We start from the raw sequence: 14,623 nt of genomic DNA, 5'->3' as shown, positions 1-14,623 counted from the left end.
AAGAACTTAAGAGTTCTTGCTCTCAAGAGCACTCCCCCCACAACACCCTCCAATAGTTTTGAATTATTTACATTCTAACAGTAATACGTGTGAATAAAAAACGGGATTTTGCTCAGAGATGAGCTGGAAGGTAACAGAGCTTCTCTAACCCAAATCAGACAAAGCAAAATCATTCCTGTGCCTGGTCTTTTGCTCTCTTCAGTGGGTTAGCAGCCTTTGCCATTATCCTTCTCCTGAAGACGTGTGGAAGTGTTGAAGGTTTAGCAAACATGAACCTCCTTTTCCACTCTTCATCAGCATATTTTTGCCAGGCTTTTCTAAGTTTAGATCCATTGTACAAAACATAGAAGCTTTCGAAAATTTTAGTACATCATTCTACAGAGCTTATGAGGAAACAGAAGTAAGGAATTTTTCAAGAGAGTCAATGAGAATACATTTTCCTTGCACTGGAGTGAAGAAATTGCCAGCATCATGTCAAGATCCTGTTTTCTCAGTCTCATCTAACTACCCGAAAGGATGAAGGTATCTAAACTACAGTCTAACCCATGTTAAGTAGAGTGCAAAACTTCATTAATACTTGGAGCACTTTAAATCAATATTTAGACATTTAATTATTTTGTTCATTTTACCTGAATACATTAGTAAAGCCTGATAGAACTATTAGGGCTCCCTGTGATTAACACACTTGAATCAGCAAAAGGTGGCAATTAGATAAAAATCTACTTGCTTTTCTGGTCTATGATAAAATTTGCATAATTTATCAATTATTTTATCATTTTGGATATATACTAAAAATGTTTTTCTGCTTTTTAATTGTAAGCTATATTCTACATATTTTAAATCTCCCTGCCTTATGAATATTTTGAGTAAAATATAAAAATATTTTTGGTTGTGTCAAATCTGTAAAATTTTTGCTTCTTCTTTCACCAAAAGGTGCTCATGTATCAAAGATCATTAAGTGTGACTTGTGATTTTCTCATCAAAAATATATTTACAGATTATAGAGTAAATTAGAGCTTTTGGGAGCATAATTATTCTTCTAGCAGCTCAAAATATTTAGCTAACTCCACACTCTGTCAGATAATGAGAATTTCCTCTGTACATAATTTTAGTGCTTTTTACAAAGCTAAAGCCATACCAAGGGTTTCTGCTGTATAAATACAAATTATCCAGTAGATTTCAACACATAGATATGACTGGAAGTTTACTTCAGATGATTTTGGATTGGAACAACGTAACTTTGGTTTGAACTTTAATATCAAAATATTGAATGTACAGTCTGCAGGAAGTCCATCACAATCCCAATATAGTTACTGTCTTTATTCTCTTTCTGTAAGTATTTATTTCAGTCCAGTCTGGTTTTTTGGAGCTATTGCTGAAAATATGCTGTTTAATTGCCTGAAGGAATAAGAAAAGCTACAGGAAGTTATGCAGTGAGTTCCAGTCATGGAAACACCTTTTTCTTTCAGTTTCTAAGATCCATACTGAGCTTACAACACAGGGGAAAATGAGCCATACTCTATAAAGAATATCACAAAGAAGAGAGGAGGATAAAAGATACAATCACTCTATCCTTCCCACTAATTTACTCATGATTTTCCAGAAATGCATGTCAGGACATACTGATTCACTGAGGTGGAGATAGGAGAAAGGAAACCTGGTCTTTTTGGTCCAAATCTATGTAATTTTGACTATTGTTTCAACAGTGATGACTTCCTTTAACTTATATACCAGCAGTATATACCAGACCCCCACAAAGAGAAAGTTCTCTCACTAGTTCCACAGTTTATGGTTTAATGGCATAGGATTTTTTATCATGCTACTGGACCAACAAACTTCTATGGGCACAATTGTGTGGTCTAATACTTTACATTTGGTAAAAAAATCTTGTCCTCTTGGGCTCTGTCCCATTTTGGAAGTTCTGTTGCTTGGGATTAAATTTTGCCCCCGTGCAAAAAAAGATGTGAAATTGGACTTTGTAGCCCACACTGCTACGAAAGCAATATATGTCTGACTTGTCCATCAGTAAATATCCTCAGCTGTTGGAAACATTATCATCACAGTGCCATGGCTATATCTGGGATCTGTATCTGTGTTTTTGACAGTGGGTTGATATTTGCTGGCTCTGTAAGAAAGGGTGACAATGTATGCATAAGACTATGCTATCAACCTGAAATGGAGTTAAATATTCATAGGTAAAGTAAAAAAAAAAGAGGAATGTTAGAACAACTGATATAAAAATGTGAAACTTTTTAATCTGGTCAGAACATAATAGTGATTCTCAAAAAGAAAGAGAAACCTTCTGAGGGGTATAGAAGTTAAACATAGAAAAATATCTATAATAACCCCAAACTAGTAAATATATGAATAGATTTCAATGAAAGATCTCCTGCTAAATTAAGTAGGATCATACAAACATACAAACATTATCAGAACTCTAAGAAACCTCACTCAAAGAAGACAGAAGTGACCTTTTCATTTTCATGACACTTTTACAAGGCTTGGATAAGATGGAAACAACTCAGCTTCAAAAATGTTCTAAAAAGTTATGTCCTAAATGCTTCCAAGGAATAATGATATATCCACTTGTTTTTTCTGGTAGATGTAAGAGCTGTTCCAGGAGGTCAGGGAAGAAGTTCAGTAATTTTAAACATAAATGAATTGTCTCTGAAATTAACATACCAGGAAAACAAACAAACAAACAAACAAACAAAAAACCACAAAAAAACCAACCAAAAAAAACCCCAAAAAACAAACCCAAAAAACCCAAACAACAAAACAAAAACTAAAAAAGCAAAAACAAACAGCAAAAAACCAAACCAAAACAAAATCACTTTAAAAATACTGTGTTGTAAGGAAATCTGTTATAGTTTGGTCTTTGTGAATTTTTTATTTATGTAAAATAAAACAATTTTTGGATATGCATCACAATATTAACTGTGCAAGTAGAGATGCACACTTTGAGCGGCAGCCTTTTATAAAGAAATAAGTTTACCACTGTGTTAAACTAGGAAACTGAGGCTGAAATAGGTCATCACCTCTCCCATAATTATGCCTGAAGTCCTGTTAAATGTGACAACATGAGAATTTAACAGCTGCTTTCTGGTTACCAAAAGTTATTAGGCTTTTGATTTTTTTTTTCTTTTAATAAAGAAAAAAACCACAAAAATTCTTAAGCATATTCTGTATGTAGAGAAAAGTATCATCCTGATGATGATTAATTGATGCTATGGATGAGAAAGCATCTAAAGCTCAGAGGACTATGGTGGTGAAACTACAGTTCATTTAAAAAATAAATAAATAATGAGACTTCATTAGCTTACACTGAACTGGAGAAACTTAAAAGTCTTCTCTAAGTTAAAAGCTGTAACAAAGAAAGCAAAGGAAGCTAAGAAACAAAGGAGCAAAGGAAATAGAAGAATGTCTTGTGAAATTAAGCAGTGGGGTTTTTTTCCTTCTCCCAGTCTTTGACAACGGAGGAAGTCAATGAAAATGATAGACTGATGTTCAAGAAATATAACTTGATTATTCTAGCAGCAGTGAAAGGGAAATGCTGCAAATAATTCATCAGAATACCAGAGAATCAAAAAGATGTAAAAAAAAGAAAAAAGAAAAAAGAAAAAAAGCCCATGACAATATACTGTATATTCTGGCATGATAAGTTGCTTCACACAGCAGAGAATTTATCCAAGCTGTATGCTACATCTCATTAAAGGAGCAACCACCAAAAGTAACTTCTGATTTGCTATGTGCTGCTCAATCTATCAAAACCCAACCTCTTCGTACTTGTAATGCTGCCACTAAGAAAAGCGTTGAAATATGTCACCTTATTTTGAAAGACCTTATCGCAAAATAATATATTCCACATTACAAAGTACTTTGTTTACTGAACGACAGTGTGTTAACTACACTCAGCATAAAATGCTGCAGTAAACAGGGTTATCTTCCACTGATTTTTAGTGCACAGTGATGGGTGTATGCTAGCCCAATGCTTCTTATCTGACATGGCAGATAAATTGACAAAAATCTTTTGAGGAATAAGATGCAATAGTGCAACTTTACTAGGTTTAAGAAATGAGAGAAGGAGAGGAGCTGTACAAATAGATTAATTATAGTATCCACTCTTTCACACAGTCCTACATTTTATTTTCTATTTCCATATGCAAAAGATGAAAGGAAAGAACAACATTTTGTTTACCCAGTTGGTAATGCTTATTTCCCGGAAATAGAAGATGACGCGTCAAGCGACTGCTACTGAACTGTGTGGCCTTATAGAAATTGAGATAAAAGTTAGCACAAAACTGTTCAATGGGAAAGTTATTCCTATTCTGAAATTCTCAGAACTGCAGAGAGTCATAAAACTTATATTACCAAATTAGGAATTCAAAAAATAAAGACCCATAATCATATGAGCTTATAAACAGTGTGAAATGAAAAGCAGCACGTTAACAGAGATCTCAGAGGTGTCCAAGCCTTAAAGGTTCACAGCTACAGCCTTTTCTTTTTCATTAAAAAAAAAAAAATATATATATAATAAAAATCATTACCTCAGTCAAGAGTCGTGTTTATGCTGCCATCAGAGATGTGACTGCTTCTTGGGAAAGCAGAGCAGGTATGCTAACTTAGCTTATTTGGGTGGCTGATAACAGCACAGCTAACAGCCCCAGAAGCCATGAAGCTGAATAATTATATAGGTAGTACACCTGTGGCAGGTTGTTACCGTGGTTTCAAAGTGTTTGGCATCTGAACCAGCTATCCCACATCTACATGACCTAGGCCAGAGGTCCATAATTATGATTTCGTTTGTTTCCTCATCAAATTTTTGCCTCTAGTCTTGTGGTCTTAAAGCAAGCCCCACCACTCATCAAGATTTGTTATACTGTTTAAAAAGGAGCAAGCCACAGATAAGATGCAATTTAGGAAGAAATTTTTAATAACCTCTCAGCTGTTAATTGCTGCTTCCCAAAAGAGACCAGAGACAAGAGTGTATGTGTATGAATGTTCCTCCTCCCCTCCATTCCCGGGAAAAAGCTGACACACGTCCCAGCTGGTTAGTTGCCATTGCCAAGAACATCAAAGAGGAAATGCACTTGCACAAACAGCTTAGATGACACCAGACAGCTGGGGTTTGGCTCTTCCTTTTCCTTCCATTTCTGGTAGCTGTGCTTACCTCCAAGGAACAGAACTCAGAAGGAGAGCTACAATTGAGTTTTGTTTCGTTCAGTCTCTTAGCATCAATCCACATCCCTATTTTCCCAAAAGGCAGCTAGGGTTAGATAGGTATCTTCCACCCACTGTTTGTGCCTGACAAAAAAGTCTGTTGACTTGGCAAACTAAAATAAGGTTTAACACATAATATAATGCTTCTCTAATTGTATAAAGCATGTTTTTGACTGGAGCAGAAATATTCTTTAAAAACTTATGGTGCAGTAGTGACTTTCAGATTAGATTTAGGTTGCATTTTGTTGCATTTAGAAAATTAAGCCTCCCAACAAGAAATCAATTCTTCCCTCCCAACCATGTTTCTCGCAATAAAGATGAGGGACCTGTCCTCTTTTAAAATAACCTTGTATTCCTGTAACTTCTACCATTCCTTCTCCTCCTGTCAGACTTTGCTTTCACTAGACGACCAGTTCACAGTACCTAAAAGTTTCTCTCCCCCAGTTCTAGCCCATATTTAGTCTTTTTCATCTAGTTGAACCTGTTCTTACCAATGTCTCTGATGACCTCTCCATAGCCAAAATTCATCCTAGTTTTGACTTCCCAGACATTCTCCAATAGCTCTATGATTTACTTTGAACAACAGAATTCCGAGAGTCTATGTCAAAAAGATATCACACATGCAGAACAAGTAACTTTTGACCACAATTCTGTTTTGAGTGACGTTTCAGACAATGGAAAATGCTCAGCATATCCAAGGGGGCTTTTAATCCTCCCCATAGGCACTTTTCAATATATGCTCCATGGATCACTGTGATCACTCCAGACAGCCAGGACAGGTCTCCAGTTTCACATTTTTGTAGGTCCACCTTGATAACTAATGCCTAAATATTTCACAGTTTTTTTCTACTACACCATGAAGAAAGTAATCTCTAATCCATCTTTTCAGGTAAAATGATTGCTTTCTTTGGTCTTGACTGCTAGGATATGACTTCCACAAATTTGGCTGCTACTCTTTTTAACGTCTTAAACAAAAAACGTGTCTTCCTTCATCAAGGGAGCTGAAGAAGTGGCTACAAATGTTATGCCAGTATATCTGTGCTTAAATTAGATCATCTTCAGCATCTTCCATCTCACTACCAGTTTGCCCTTCTCTACTATGGCAAAGATGAGCTATTTATTCTCATGTTCATAAAGACACCATTGACATCTCTGATTGAGTACAAGGCTGACTGTTCTCTTGTTACCTCCCATCACTTAAATCTTTAGAGTATCTTTATCCTTTTCTGGATTAGAATAGCAGCAACACTTTAAACTGTGACAGTCATTTCTAGAGTGCTCATCTGAAATGCAGGCAGATGTCCCAGAGAACACATTTGCAAAATGATTAGCTCTGGAAGATTTGAGCTGCAAAAATGTCTGGTATGTGATTTGGAGCTCTTTGCATTACAGAGACAGCCAAAACTCTGGGATCAAACAATGTCATATAGAGACAGAGGAAAAAAAAAAGGGTTAGTTTAGTTCTGAAACTTGAAAAACATCCATAAACAAAGGAAAACAATTCAAAATTACCAACATAACAAACATTTTCAGAAGCAGAAGCTGGTAGTGGAGTTGATAAAGTATGAAAATGAAGAAGGAGAGATTTGTGATAAATCATGAACAGAGATGAACCATAAGAGGTAACTGGCAAAAGCGTGTTAAGTACAAAAGGACATTACTAATATGGGCCAAAGCAGTGTGAAATACTGGAAAGGAGAAGCCAGGCTGAAAAAAAAACCAGCTAGGACACTGTCAAGTGGGAAATCAGTTCTTCAGGAAAATATGGTATGTTTTAAAAAAACAGGAGTAGCAGGCAGACTGACAATCAGAATGCAAAAGAATCACATGAAAACTTTTGAATAAGGAACCAAAGAGTGATGATTTGAAGGAGTTAGGGAGGAAGAAAATTGGAAAGTAATTGACAGGGTTAGAAGTGCACCATCCATTCATGAATACTTTTAGAATTTTACAAATAACACTTCTTTCCTTCCTTTTCAGGTTTCACCGCTCCTCTGCAGACAGAAAAGAAATATCCTGGAACCAAGCAGGTATGTGCAGATTTCTGTGTTGCTCTGTGCCAGTCAATGGTCCAATGTTCCCACAAGGAAACTTGAAAGTTCCCACTAGGAAACTAGACAAGGGTTCTTGCCTGACAAGAATACGGTTTCATAAAGATAAGAGATGTCACTAACTTGGACTGTCAAATTGTCTGAAAACTGAAGCAGACCTTTTCTTTCACAATACGTTTGCAGACTGAGATTCTAAGAACTTTTCTACTAAACTGCTTGATTATTAATGGGCAGTAACTTAAACTTTGCATGCACGATAAGTATTTTTACATTACACTTAAGTTTCAGTAAGTTTCTATAAAATACGTTGTTCTGCTCAATAACAATAGTTCTACGTTCTATGCTTCAAAACTGTCTTTATTTTCTTAAAAATAACAGCAACTACAATTGCCTTTTCCTGGTAAACTGATCTGTAACAAAAAGAAATCTGTATAAGGAAGTAAACCATATAAACATATCAAGAATCCACCACTTGTTATAATATATTTAGCTCACAATATATAACACAGCTTTTTTTTAAGAAGCAGTGTCTTTAACTCATATCCTTTATTACAGCATAAAGCATTCTTTGCAGATTTTCATTAAAAAATAAGGCTGAATAATAGATGATATTGCACCATTAAAAAAATACATAGGGAAGGTGAGAATTATATTGTCATTAATATATGTAGCAAAACTACCCATTTCATGGAATCACAGAATCTCCTAGGTTGGAAAAGGCCTCTAAGACTATCAAGCCCAACTTTTGGTAGCAATCAAGACCATTGGCTAAAATCCAGTTTGTAACCCAAAGATATTTAGCTAGTTGTCACGTCCATGTTGTAAGGAAGGGGAAAAAAAAAAAAAAAAGAAAAAAAAAAAAAGAAGAAAGAAATTTGTCTACAACTGAAATCCTTTTTCCCAGGAACCCCAAGGGAAAAAGACAGTGCATTGTTTCTTAGAACATGGCCTTTAAAATTCACTATGACTGCTGTATATTATGATTGGCTCAGGCATTTGAGCCAGCATACAATGAATACAGTTGTAATTTTTGCAGTCACAGAGCAATGAATGTTCCATGTTATTTTGCTTGTTGCCTATATGTAGAGAGCAATTTGTGTGGAGAACATTACTGTATCTGTCATGTTCCATCTGAAAGCACTGATGCAGAACTGCTTGGAGACAGCAACACTGTAGTTTTGATGCTCATGGCAGAAGAGATTTAGATACCATGAAAAGCTAATGGTGTTAACTAAAGAATTCTTCGATTCACTTCAGCAGAAAGGGAACATTTAAAGGAGGATTAGTTTTAGAATAAATGACAAAAATTCAACACATTGAAATTGTGCAAAGTGCATATTGTAGCAATTATGGAGACTTTTTGATACAGTACTGACGAGCCAAATTATGGCTGTGGTGTATATTACTCTACAGCATAGACAACTGCCTTTACATGGGATGACTTCTTATTTTAAGGGCTGCTACAAAATTATCTTTGTGCTTTAAACAAACATACTGCAAATGTGCACAGAAATAAGCACCTGGAAAAACTCCCAGTTCCTTTTTTAGCCCATGCACTTCTTACTCATCCTAAAAGATTTATCTTCTCAATTTCTCCTCTGAGCTGGGCAACACGGGTAAAACTGAATTAATTTTGCCACCTCTTGTTTGGGCTGGAGAGAAATGACTGCAATAAGGAGTGATGATTCTGCTATGGTAAAGTCTGTATGGGATCTGGGCAAGAAGTTATGTTAACCCTGTGCTGGAAGAGATGGTCTGAAGGGGTCTGCTATCAAAAGTGTTTTAAAAGATGATAAAGAAAAAATGGAAGGACTTTTCTGCTCTGTCCTGCGCTGACAGGAAGCCTGACCTTGGACAGTGAGGGCCAGTTAGGAGTGAAGTGCCAGGCATACACAGGACTGTCCCTGTTGTGTCACAGTAACCTGGATTCTCTCATCACAGCAGTTCCAGGAAGGACAGAAATTTTGACTTTTTGTTGACTAGGACTGTCGTCAGTTTACGAATAAGTACTGCCTAAGAACAAAGGGTTAATTAAGGACTTGAAACTGAAATATCCCATCTCTTAACAAAGCCATCTTAAGGTGGTATTTCTAATCTGATTTTCTTTTAAAGGATAATAAAATTTGACACGCAGTTATTATGATATATATGTGCATGCATGTAGACATCAACATACATATAAAGTTAGCCAAACTCCAGCAAATCAGAATGAACAGAATAAGAAAATAAAGTGCAATAACTCTTACCATGAGAGTACTCTCTCAGTCCTACATTTGAAATACTGATGAAGATATTTTCTCCCAGCTGTATCAACTATTTCCCATAAAGTAAAGCTATTCTCTTTCAAATATCATCCTGGGGTTATATGTGTCTCCTATTCACTTGCAGCTCAAATTTGCTTGGTTTACAAGTGAAAAACTTGTCTGCTTCTATGATTTGGCAGCAGCAAATCTCAAGCTGGGACTCCAAAACCAATCCATTTTTTTTTTCTTTTTTCTTCAGTTGTCATTTTGTTCCTTCAAATTCTTCTCTTCTTTTTGTGACATTCATCTTTAAGACAGTCAACAATGATTCAGATTCTGTGATAGGACCAGGATTTTTATTTATACAGTATAATTCTCAGGTTATTATTCCACATACTCTATGGTGAATAACAATATACTCACACAAATAAATAGGATCTGCTTTAGATGGTTCCTATTGTTGCAATTACTATCTTAAGTACTTGCACATAAGAATAGCTGCCTACTTTTTACTCCTAGTTTTTCTTCTACAGCTCCAATATTTATTCCAGGGTTCCCAGTAAGACTCCTAAAAATTATCTGTCTCCAAAATTTTCTTTTACTCTTCTTCTAATTACGTGATAAAATCACAACATCTTTGGAGAGACATTACATTCATTTTTAGTGTCCATATAAACCTAACACAAAGGAACTATGATCTTTGTTTGAAACATGTAAACAACAAGGCAACAGAAAAGAAATGTAAGTACATCTAGAGGATTTTATGTTTTTTGGCAAAAAAGAAGATGGAGAAAAATAATGTGCAAATGTGCTGTGCTGCAGTTGCTTCAAGTAATTAGATGGTTCTGTGAACAGTGCCTTTGAATAAAAACAAACAGGAATTTTTCATATCATCTGTCTGATTTTTGTGACAAATTATCTCCTTGCAAACATTTTTGAGTATTTATTCAGGATGCTCTATGTTGATTAATATTTTTCATTCCATTTGTGTAAAAATATCAGTTAATATTTCATACTTTCTTCTGCTTCTTTACTTCTTTGAACTTATTTTTAGATATTTGCCTATTCTCTTATGTGTCTTATCAAATAATTGCATTCAGAAATCAAACCTTGTGAACTTCAGCAGAAAACTATGTTCAACCCAATTATACTTTCTGTAAAAATACTCCTTTCTGAAGAGGTTTTTTGCAGGTAATTTTAACCACAAAACACCACCAATGATTGCAGTCTGCTACTGCCAACTACAATGACATGAAAAAATTCCAAAAGTCAGTATTAAATCAATTTAAGAAAGGCACCCAGGAGGGTGTAAAAGGCACCCACCAGGGGTTGACTAGCACTTTAGGTACTATAGCTGAGTAGGGAGCATTTAAATCTATTTTCTTTTGACCTATAAAGACTTCTAAGTGAAGAAAAAAAACTTTTCAACAGGTACAATCTTTATACATTAATTTTCTGATGCACCAAGTCTTTCCAGGGGACATGAGGGCAAATGTTTCAAGTTAATGGAGGACATACCGTGGTGATTTGTATCATCTGACACACAGTGAGGACAAGTAGCCATACAATAACATTTCCTAGGACCTGCTCTAGTTAGACAAAAATATTCAATTTATCTCTTTTGAAATCCATCACAAAGATGTACAGCACAGATAAATAGCCATGCTAACAGACAAGCTGGCATAGAAACATCTGCACAGAAAACTGTTCCATTTAATAGTAATTTGTCAAGATAATTGTGTCAAATGTGGTATAACCACAGATGAAGTCAGTATTAAAAAGACTTCAGTCTTTGTTATCAGAATATTAGCAGGCCATGGACATTTATTACTTTTATTTCTGAGGTGGAAGAGAACCTTTCTGTTTTGTCCTGTCCTATTTTAGCATTCCCCTTGAAATTAAGGATAAAACTATCAAATAACTTTCTTTAGAAGAAAAATTGCACTATTTAGGCTAACATAAAGGAAACACTGAAGAACCAAAAATTCCATCAAGTAAAAAGCATATTCAAGTAAAGAAAACTCTCCAGGTTTATTTATTACCGTCTGAAAGCAGATTTAGGAAGCATCAGGGGTGTGCCTGGAACTTTCAGCTGGTAACATCCCAGGAAGGAGGGTTGACAGGTACCATAACAGTGCTGTGCAATAAGAAGTGGCGACTGCTCACAGTGATCCTTGCCAGGGAGCATCCCTGTACCCAGCCACACACAGTGATCTCCACACCCATTGGCATCATTTGCCAGGAGCCAAAATGAGTACACCTCACTTCAGCCTAACCTCTATGACTTGTCCCCTGCACTTCAGCATTTTACTGTAGTGATTTGATTTGATAGCAAGATGCAAATATTTCAGTGTTTTGTCTCAAATGGGACCAGAAACAAAGAAACCGGTGAATCTTTTTAAATGTTTGCTTGCACTTAACCTGATTTTTCAGTGTATAATTAAAATTTTACGGCTACAAGTTTCATAGTAAACATTTCTCACAGCCTGTACTGGAATGTAAATCACATCTAATAATTAAGTCTGAATTTTGCAGTAAAAAAAACCCTACATCCTTCCGAAACTGAATTACTCAAGAAGCTAATATCAGGTCATTACCCGTACATTTTTAAGCAAATCGTTAACTTCTACAGTGCATGTACTGGTGCTCAAACTTTGTGATTGCTCTGTGCATTTATTAGACTGTAAATTTAATTCCTCATAGCATAAAAATTATGGTGAAGTTTTTACAAACTTGAAGGAGCTATGTCTGTTTCTGTGATGTCTGGATGGTTCTAAAAATTTTGGTTTTTTCTTTCTATTCCATAATTGCTGTTTCATTTCAGTAAGCGATACTAGAAGTGGAGCAGTTAGGAGAAAGGGGGGATGCAGAACAATTAGGAAGATATTTTTTAAATTGTTTTACTGGGCAAAATTAATTTGGTCAGACAGTATTGGCCCATACCAACTACTGGAAATTGTGCTAACAAGAGTTTGCTGTGTTTGCCTGGTACTGCAATGCCTTTTCCAGGACTCATCAAGCTGGCAGAATTAAACTGGACAGAGTATAGGAATACAACTTGTAGGAAACAACCCTGCCAGGGAAAAGGAGGTAAACGGTGTCTTGCATTTCTATGTCAAATGATTATGAATAAGCAGTACATCCTCTCTAGAGAAGCTCCTGGTGCATGTATTTAAAAGCTTCACTGAACTTTTTCTACATCTGCAAATAAATCATGCTGACATATTTCTCATATTTTTCTGTTACCTTTATCTAGATGTATTACCAGATATAGGTGAGTAATGTATCCCTTAATAAATATTCATTCTGACAAACAACACAAAAGCTCTCACAAACATTCATGATAAAATAATGCTGATCAGTGCCACCTTTCACCTCAAGAGACCTCTGCATTCCGTAGCAGGACATTCAAAGCAGTACACAGTCACCAAAAAAATAATGGAAGTGCCACTTAGGTAATTTGGAAAAAAGTAGTTAAACTTTACACTGGCTTCAGCAGAGAGTTTACCTTAACTTTCTGTCACTGAAATGTGACCTAATGAATACGCTAACCTGAGTTCTTCATCACGCACACGCACAAAGCACTATTCTTTCTCCTCAGCTGGACAAGGCAGAAAAATCCCAAACTGCTAGAATTACAGCAGAAAGCCCAAGGCACAAGTGTTTCTTGAGCCATAATCTGGTCAGTGCAGGTCTGGCTGGTGAAGCCTTGCTCTCACTCAGAGCTCCCTGCCCTGCTGCAGTCTGATATATGACGAGCCTGTCAGTCAACACCTCTGCACAGTCAGCTCCCCACCATGCTCCCCAAAAGGCTGTCTGAAACAAATGGAAACTCAAACTAACTCTGGAACCAGATGAACCTGAAGAGCCCAGCTCAAGAGCACAAACAGGGAACAATATGAATTGCCAGATTTTTTGAATAATAGCAAAATTGAAAATGCCTTGGGTACATCCAAGCACAGCTGCAATAGCTAACTTATTAATGTCTTTTCATTGGCAGCCACATCTAAACAATCTGCCAAAGAAACTTTAACAGCTTCTCTTGTCATAAATGATTCAGCTGAAAGATATACAACCTTATAAGCCAGGTGGTGAGATGTAAAAGAGGCTAGATCCTGCATAGGATATTTGGGGGTTTTCCTGGGGTTTTTTTCAGGCTGTGTAGAGAAACTCATATCATTGGTTAACGTAAATAACTCCTAAGGGCCTTGAAGGCATGTATATTAATATCAGGAAAGGTATTTGTTTCAGACTGACTAGCAGAACTTTTGTTAAAGAACTATCCATAGGACTAAAAGTATCAGAGAAATTTGGTGCATATGAGTGAAATGAATATTTTAACTAGGTGTGTTATTTAGCCCATATGGAAAAGACACTTTCCAATGTTCAACAAGAGCTTTTAAAATGCCAGAAATTGCATTACTAGAGTTATAATCCCATCCTTCTTTAAGCATACAGGTCCAAAAAAAGAAGTCAAAGATTCTTCCTTTTTCTCCCACCAATTTCACTAAAATTACAATGAGACAAAGAAAGTTATAAATGAGGTAACAGCAGCACTGCAATTAAACTTGTAGCCACTGACAAATGCAAAACAACAACAATTTGTACCTGATTTTAATTTTAGTTATTACCAGCCCTTGGTAACTCTTAGATGTTATTGTTTAGAAATATTTTATGTCTTGCAGGATATCCAAATAAGACACTATTTTTCAGTGCCCAGCAATGACTCTCTCAGGCCCTCTTCTTGCCTTCTTGCTTAGTATCAATGGTATCTTCCAGATTCATCCTGCCTCATCAGATGAGTCAAGACAAGATACTGGCCAGTCCTCCTTCCTTGGTGAGTAAGTAACATCAAGGGCATGATTGAAGGGAAGTAGCTGGGAATAAATTAGCCTGGATTTGTTGTGATGTTTTTATTCTTCTCTAAATGAGCACAACTTTTATTGCCAAAGGACATAAAAAGACAATTAGAAAAAACCCAGTAAATAAGTCACTGACCAAGTGACTTGCAAAAGCAGGGTTCTATAAAATTGTAAAGATTGGGGAGAAGCAAGGGTCAACATGGCTACTTAACTTTTCATTCCTATTCTTAGTATAATGCAAAATAGA

The sequence above is a fragment of the Corvus kubaryi genome, unplaced genomic scaffold (assembly GCF_017639235.1).
Source record: "Corvus kubaryi isolate FWS band 111438036 unplaced genomic scaffold, C.kubaryi_AGA036_p1.0 37392, whole genome shotgun sequence".
NCBI classification, from domain to species: Eukaryota; Metazoa; Chordata; class Aves; order Passeriformes; family Corvidae; genus Corvus; species Corvus kubaryi.
The sequence above is the reverse complement of the archived record's forward strand: the minus strand, read 5'-3'. Positions refer to the sequence as shown.